At 49.8% G+C, this 5,181-nt stretch overlaps 1 protein-coding gene across 1 annotated transcript in view; it reads left to right on the top strand.

The window, feature by feature from the left end:
- The first annotated feature begins 4,825 nt into the window (after window positions 1-4,825).
- LOC128363236 (diacylglycerol kinase theta) overlaps window positions 4,826-5,181 on the top strand; it is a 48,233-nt gene continuing 47,877 nt past the window's right edge. The window contains exon 1 of the mRNA XM_053324189.1: window positions 4,826-5,181. This exon is cut by the window's right edge and continues 196 nt beyond it. The gene's annotated coding sequence lies outside the window, so the exon portion shown is untranslated.

Here is a 5,181-nt window from a genome sequence, read left to right as displayed (position 1 = left end):
GAGACAAGGTTAGTGGATGAAGGAAAGGAGGCAAGGTTAGTGGATGAAGGAAATGAGATGAGGTTAGTGGATGAAGGAAAGGAGGCGAGGTTAGTGGATGAAGGAAAGGAGACAAGGTTAGTGTATGAGGTTAGTGGATGAAGGAAAGGAGACAAGGTTAGTGGATGAAGGAAAGGAGGCGAGGTTAGTGGATGAAGGAAATGAGATGAGGTTAGTGGATGAAGGAAAGGAGACAAGGTTAGTGGATGAAGGAAAGGAGACAAGGTTAGTAGATGAAGGAAAGGAGACGAGGTTAGTGAATGAAGGGAAGGAGACGAGGTTAGTGGATGAAGGAAAGGAGGCAAGGTAAGTGGATGAAGGGGAAGAGTAAGGAAAGGAGGCGAGGTTAGTGGATGAAGGAAAGGAGACGAGGTTAGTGGATGAGGTTAGTGGATGAAGGAAAGGAGACGAGGTTAGTGGATGAGGTTAGTGGATGAAGGAAAGGAGACGAGGTTAGTGGATGAAGGAAAGGAGGCGAGGTTAGTGAATGACGTTAGTGGATGAAGGAAAGGAGGCTAGGTTAGTGGATGAGGTCAGTGGATGAAGGAAAGGAGACAAGGTTAGTGGATGAAGGAAAGGAGGCGAGGTTAGTGGATGAAGGAAAGGAGGCGAGGTTGGTGGATGAAGGAAAGGAGGCAAGGTTAGTGGATGAAGGAAAGGAAGCAAGGTTGGTGGATGAAGGAAAGGAGGCGAGGTTGGTGGATGAAGGAAAGGAGGCGAGGTTGGTGGATGAAGGAAAGGAGGCGAGGTTAGTGGATGAAGGAAAGGAGGCGAGGTTGGTGGATGAAGGAAAGGAGGCAAGGTTAGTGGATGAAGGAAAGGAGGCGAGGTTAGTGGACGAAGGAAAGGAGGCGAGGTTAGTGGATGAAGGAAAGGAGGCGCGGTTAGTGGATGAGGTTAGTTGATGAAGGAAAGGAGGCGAGGTTAGTGGATGAAGGAAAGGAGACAAGGTTAGTGGACGAAGGAAAGGAGGCGAGGTTAGTGGATGAAGGAAAGGAGGCGCGGTTAGTGGATGAGGTTAGTTGATGAAGGAAAGGAGGCGAGGTTAGTGGATGAAGGAAAGGAGACAAGGTTAGTGGATGAAGGAAAGGAGGCGAGGTTAGTGAATGAAGGGAAGGAGACGAGGTAAGTGGATGAAGGAAAGGAGACAAGGTTAGTGGATGACGGAAAGGAGACGAGGTTAGTGGATGAGGTTCGTGAATGAAGGAAAGGAGACGAGGTTAGTGGATGAAGGAAACGAGACAAGGTTAGTGGATGAGGTGAGTGGATGAAGGAAAGGAGACGAGGTTAGTGGATGAAGGAAATGAGGCGAGGTTAGTGGATGAAGGAAAGGAGGTGAGGTTAGTGGATGAAGGAAAGGAGGCGAGGTTAGTGGATGAAGGAAAGGAGGCGAGGTTAGTGGATGAGGTTAGTTGATGAAGGAAAGGAGGCGAGGTTAGTGGATGAAGGAAAGGAGACAAGGTTAGTGGATGACGGAAAGGAGGCGAGGTTAGTGGATGAGGTTAGTGGATGAAGGAAACGAGACAAGGTTAGTGGATGAAGGAAAGGAGGCGAGGTTAGTGGATGAAGGGGAGGAGGCAAGGTTAATGGATGAAGGAAAGGAGGCGAGGTTAGTGGATGAGGTTAGTGGATGAAGGAAACGAGACAAGGTTAGTGGATGAAGGAAAGGAGGTGAGATAAGTGGATGAAAGAAAGGAGGCGAGGTTAGTGGATGAAGGAAAGGAGGTGAGGTTAGTGGATGAAGGAAAGGAGGCGAGGTTAGTGGATGAAGGAAAGGAGGCGAGGTTAGTGGATGAGGTTAGTGGATGAAGGAAAGGAGGCGAGGTTAGTAGATGAAGGAAAGGAGACGAGGTTAGTGGATGTGGTTAGTGGATGAAGGAAAGGAGGCGAGGTTAGTAGATGAAGGAAAGGAGACGAGGTTAGTGGATGTGGTTAGTGGATGAAGGAAAGGAGGCGAGGTTAGTGGATGAAGGAAAGGAGGCAAGGTTGGTGGATGAAGGAAAGGAGGCGAGGTTAGTGGATGAAGGAAAGGAGGCAAGGTTAGTGGATGAAGGAAAGGAGGCGAGGTTGGTGGATGAAGGAAAGGAGACAAGGTTAGTGGATGAGGTTAGTGGATGAAGGAAAGGAGGCGAGGTTAGTGGATGAGGTTAGTGGATGAAGGAAAGGAGACGAGGTTAGTGGATGAAGGAAAGGAGGCGAGGTTGGTGGATGAAGGAAAGGAGGCGAGGTTAGTGGAGGAAGGGGAAGAGGAAGGAAAGGAGGCGAGGTTAGTGGATGAAGGAAAGGAGGCGAGGTTAGTGGATGAGGTTAGTGGATGAAGGAAAGGAGGCGAGGTTAGTAGATGAAGGGAAGGAGACAAGGTTAGTGGATGAGGTTAGTTGATGAAGGAAAGGAGGCGAGGTTAGTGGATGAAGGGAAGGAGACAAGGTTAGTGGATGAGGTTAGTGGATGAAGGAAAGGAGACAAGGTTAGTGGATGAAGGAAATGAGATGAGGTTAGTGGACGAAGGAAAGGAGACAAGGTTAGTGGATGAAGGAAAGGAGGCGAGGTTAGTGGATGAAGGAAAGGAGACGAGGTTAGTGGATGAGGTTAGTTGATGAAGGAAAGGAGGCGAGGTTAGTGGATGAAGGATAGGAGACAAGGTTAGTGGATGAGGTTAGTGGATGAAGGAAAGGAGGCGAGGTTAGTGGATGAAGGAAAGGAGGCGAGGTTAGTGAATGAAGGGAAGGAGGCGAGGTTAGTGGATGAAGGAAAGGAGGCGAGGTTAGTGGATGAAGGAAAGGAGAGCTACAGGAGGAGACTAGAGGAGGAAACAACAGGAGGAGACTAGAGGAGGAGATTAGAGGAGGAGACTAGAGGAGGAGACAACAGGAGGAGACTAGAGGAGGAGACAACAGGAGGAGACTAGAGGAGGAAACAACAGGAGGAGACTAGAGGAGGAGACTACAGGAGGAGACTACAGGAGGAGACTAGAGGAGAGCTGAAGAGTTGGTGAGGATTCTGTGATGATGATATGCAGAAAAGGAAGTTATGAAAATGAAGAAAAGAACAAAAGATGAAGAAAAAAGGAAGAAGCGGTTTACAACCAAACATCGAAAGAAAAGACTCACATGCAAGAGGAAGGTGAGTAAAGAGAAAGAGGAAGGAAATAAGACAGCGAAGGTTTCTGTTCACATATTCTGCTCATTCAATTCAAAAGAGCTTCAACAAGGAGGGAGGAAAGGAGGCAAGGATAAGGAAAGGAGGCAAGGAAAAGGAAAGGAGGCAAGGGAAGAAGATAAAGAAGAGATGTGGAGGAAAGGAGGTGAGGTTAGTGGATGAAGGAAACAAGGCAAGGTTAGTGGACGAAGGAAAGGAGGCAAGGAAAAGAAAAGGAGGCAAGGAAAAGGAAAGGAGGCAAGGATAAGGAAAGGAGGCAAGGAAAAGGAAAGGAGGCAAGGAAAAGGAAAGGAGGCAAAGAAAGAAGATAAAGAAGATGAGTGGAGGAAAGAAGGCATAGGAAGGGGATAAAAGAGAAGGGGGAGGAAAGGAGGCAAGAGAAGAGGAGGGGAGGAAAGGAGGAGAGGATAGTGGACGAAGGAAAGGAGACAAGGTTAGTGGAAAGGAGGCGAGGTTAGTGGATGAAGGAAAGGAGGCGAGGTTAGTGGAAAGGAGGCGAGGTTAGAGGATGAAGGAAAGGAGACGAGGTTAGTGGATGAAGGAAAGGACACGAGGTTAGTGGATGAAGGAAAGGAGGCGAGGTTAATGGACGAAGAAAAGGAGGCAAGGTTAGTGGACGAAGGAAAGGAGGCGAGGTTAGTGGATGAAGGAAAGGAGGCGAGGTTAGTGGATGAAGGAAAGGAGGCGTGGTTAGTGGATGAAGGAAACGAGGCAAGGTTAGTGGATGAAGGAAAGGAGGCAAGGAAAAGAAAAGGAGGCAAGAGAAGAAGATAAAGAAGAGGGTGAAGAAAAGGAGGTGAGGTTAGTGGACGAAGGAAAGGAGGCGAGGTTAGTGGATGAAGGAAACAAGGCAAGGTTAGTGGACGAAGGAAAGGAGGCAAGGAAAAGAAAAGGAGGCAAGGGAAGAAGATAAAGAAGAAGAGTGGAGGAAAGGAGACGAGGTTAGTGTATGAAGGGAAGGAGGCGAGGTTAGTGGATGAAGGGGAGGGAGGAGGAGGAGGAGGAGGGAGGAGGAGGAGGAGGAGTAAATCAGTGTTGGAGACTCTGACGCGGAAGAAGAATCAGCCTCGGAGAAGGAAGAAGAAACACAAAATGAGAGCAGCCCCTCCGGCTCGCTTCACACTTGTTGATTAACGTTTATCTCCAGCCCTGCAGCGGGGACCGGACGTCTCCCCAGCCCGGTCCTCGCGTGCTTCCCCCGGGTGTGGAGCTGCTCGATTTAAGGCTGCTGCTGCACGGCTGTTACTCTGACTGTGACTGTTACTGTTACTGAAGCCTTTGCACGAGAATAACATCACCGACAGACTCAGCATCAGCAGCTTCATTGGATCAACATTTCATCTTTTATTCATCCAGCTTCACATGCAGGAATCTCCGGGAACCACGCCGAGCACAGAGCGCTCTGAGCCGGGCAGCACCACTGGGTGGCACCGCTGTCTCCGGGCGCAGAGACTCTGATCTCAGCGTGGTGGATGAGCTCCTCGACATCGACACGACTTCAAACCCGACCATTTCTACCTCCTACACACACCAGCTCACTGCTATAAGAAGGTTTCATCCACGATTAATATTTAAGGAGTCGGATGTTTAGAGAGCCAGTGAGGCGGGACGCTGCAGGAATCACGCCGAGCGCGGAGCCCTCTCCGCCGGGTAGCACCGCTGGGTGGCACCGCTGGGTCCAGCCGGTGGGATGACTCTCCACCGGCGGTTAACGACGTCACGTTTACCAGAAAACTAATCTCGTTTGGATCACACAAAGTCGTGACCTGGTGGTATACTTTTGCATTTTTAGGAATTAGATAATAAGCTTCGGGAGCAGAGGAAACACTCCCACCGAGCACAGCGCCCTTTCCCCGGGCTGCGCCGCTGTGTCCGGCCCGGTGGGATGTTCACCACTGGGGGTGGAATATTTTCTAGAGATCCGGGCTTTTCCGTGTCTTAACCCTTCCCTCTGTGTTTCCCCGCCTGCCGGAGACTCTGTGT

This window comes from Scomber japonicus, chromosome 8, assembly GCF_027409825.1.
Source record: "Scomber japonicus isolate fScoJap1 chromosome 8, fScoJap1.pri, whole genome shotgun sequence".
Classification (NCBI taxonomy): domain Eukaryota; kingdom Metazoa; phylum Chordata; class Actinopteri; order Scombriformes; family Scombridae; genus Scomber; species Scomber japonicus.
Note: the sequence above shows the minus strand (reverse complement) of the source record. Positions and strands in the feature narration are given on the sequence as shown.